The sequence below is a fragment of the Hipposideros armiger genome, unplaced genomic scaffold (assembly GCF_001890085.2).
Source record: "Hipposideros armiger isolate ML-2016 unplaced genomic scaffold, ASM189008v1 scaffold_63, whole genome shotgun sequence".
Lineage (NCBI taxonomy): Eukaryota > Metazoa > Chordata > Mammalia > Chiroptera > Hipposideridae > Hipposideros > Hipposideros armiger.
Genome location: NW_017731413.1, coordinates 4,815,278 through 4,818,148, shown reverse-complemented (window position 1 = coordinate 4,818,148; position 2,871 = coordinate 4,815,278).

Below are 2,871 nucleotides of genomic sequence, written 5' to 3'. Positions count from 1 at the left end.
AAAATCTTAAAAAAAAAAAAAAAAAAGAAAGAAGTCATTGGGTGTCAGATCAGATGAGCAGGGAGGATGTTCCAATACAGTTATTTGTTTACCAGCTAAAAACTCCCTCACAGACAGTGCCGTGTGAGCTGGTGCACTGTTGTGATGCAAGAGCCATGAATTGTTGGCCAAAAGTTCAGGCTGTCTAACTTTTTCACACAGCCTTTTCAGCACTTCCAAATAGTCAACTTGGTTAACTGTTTGTCCAGTTGGTACAAATTCATAGTGAATAATCCCTCTGATATCAAAAAGGTTAGCAACATCGTTGCAACAAGTTTGGGAACTTACCGTATTTCCCCATGTATAAGACTCACCCTTTTTCAAAAAATTTGGGGTCTAAAAACTGGGTGCGTCTTATACAGTGGTTGTAGATTTTTTACTTGCATTTCCCACTTTTTTCACGCGTGTTTTTGCGCTCATTGTTGTAGATTTTTTCCCTTGCATTTCCCGTTTTTTTGTGCTTACTGTCTTTGCGCTCATTTGTTTCACATTTGTTACCGGTATATTACGGTAGGTTATGTTTTGCCACATTCTGCCCAGAAATGGCTCAGAAAAGATTTCCGTACAGTGCTGAATTCAAGTTAAAAGTGATCCAGTTTGCAAAAGTGAATGGAAATCATGCTGCTGAACGTAAGTTTGGTCCTCCTCCAACTGAGAAAACAATCCGAGACTGGTTACGGGAAGAAGAAACCCTACTGAAAACGCCACAGCAGAAGGCCATGAGAGGCAATATATGAAGACAGTGATTCGTCATCAGACACAGATGAGGACAGGCTAATGGCTGAGAGTTTTGACAGTGATGAGGAGTTGTATGAATTTTATGATGAATAAAATTTGAGTTCAATAACTTTATGGAATACTTTTTTTTTTCAAATTTCAGGCCCCAAAATTAAGGTGCGTCTTATACATGGGGAAACACGGTAACCGTCAGACCTCATATTTTAAGATTCAAGTCTAGGAAAGCACAGACACAGTGATATAAAGTCAAATCTATAATCCTCCTTTCATTATCACCTCTCATCAAACTATCCAGGAATATAATACATATTTGTATGTAAATAGATCCATGAAATAGTTAAAATACATTAAACAATTTGTTCATTTCAAAAACCTATCACCATTTATACAAATGAGGGAGACTATCTCCATTAATTACAAATCCTATAGAAACTTATTAGGTTTAACTAAAATTCAGAAATAATACTAAATTCAGAACTAGTATTATTCACTTTGATAAAAATATCAGCAAGCAGGAAAGGAATATTGGTGAGAACAAAATATCTGGCATGAAAGCAGGTATTTAAGAAAGTGTAGTAGTCACTTTGGTTGTGATAAAAGCACAACTGCTGCTAGTGTAAGCAAAAAAAGAAGAGGAGCAGGGGGACAGGGGAATGAATATACACTGCTAGGACTACAGCAGAGCTGACCTTGGGGAAAACTGAAGCTAGGGCTTCTGATGCTGTCAGGAATCTATCTCTACTCTCAGCTTATCCATGTGACTTATCTTCAACTGTGTAGTAAAGCACCAGGAAAGGAAAGGTAGTCTTCTTGATTTCCAACTTTAAAATCTTCACAGTGGATTCTGACTGGCCTAGCTTAGGTTGTGTGCTCATCTTTTGGATTAATCATTGTAGGTGGGGCAGGAAGACAGAAAGAAAAGTTAATATGATTGGCAGTTTTTTGTTTTTTGTTTTTTTTTTGGAAGGCCTATTTACCAAAAGATGTGGACCAGCACAGACATGCCTAACAATACAATCATCATGGGCCAGGCAACTACTCCAATTTGTTTCTACTACTGATACATAGAACTTTTCAACCAGAAGTCCACTGAACACTACTTAAGCTACTCAAAAAATGTAATTCAGTATTGAGTCCAATTTTCTGCTGTCAGAAGGAGGGGGAGGAGGAGAGGAAGGAAGAGGGGAAGGAAGAGGGGGAGGAGGAGGGGGAGGAAGAGGAAGAAAAACCTTATTCTTATAAGATACTATATCTAGAGGTCTACTTTTGGCTACTTCCAAATCAAGGTCCTTCTAATTTCTTGCTTTGTGAGTTCTTTAGTAAATGACAAATTCAGTTTTACAGCTATGTTGTAAATTCTATGTTGTGAAAACTAGAGCATTCACAAAACAAAATTTAAGTTTGATGAATTTTTTTCAAGCATACCATTAACATGACAAAAAATATATATATATATTTTAATTTGGTAAAAATAGGCATAAGGAGTGAGGGCAAGGCAGCCTTGCAATACTCAATATTAAAAACTTGAGGCCTGGAGTCTTAAGGACTGGAGGCTCTTACACTTTCTCATGAAACAAAAGACATTAGGGCTTACCAATTACCCTGATTTACTGATAGACATAATCTTCTCAATGGGGAAGGCTACTGACAATTTTGAAAAGAATCAAGTTAAGTTTTGGGTTACCAGTCGAGAGTTTATTCCCAGCTTTAAAGGAAAACTAAAAAAAAAAATGAGGAGGCTCATGGAGAATTCAGTGACAGGAAAAAGAGATATAAAGTTTTAAATGCTTTCTAAATAAAATTAAGTTTAAAAGGAATCATTCTTAACAAAGACAGGAATTTTAAAAATAGGCAAATGAGCATGAAACTATCACACGTATGTAGTAGCTATGATATAATGATATATACAAATCTCAAGGATACTGCTAATGTTGTAGTCCTCTGGAGGGGTGCTTATTTCACACCAAAAACTCTTCCTCTAAGATTCACGTAAGCCTGGGCCGGCTGAGTGGCGCATTGGTTAAGAGCTGGCTTGGGACACCAGAGGGCCCCGGTTCGGATCCCACATATGAGGGCCAGTGGCACTGCCCTCCA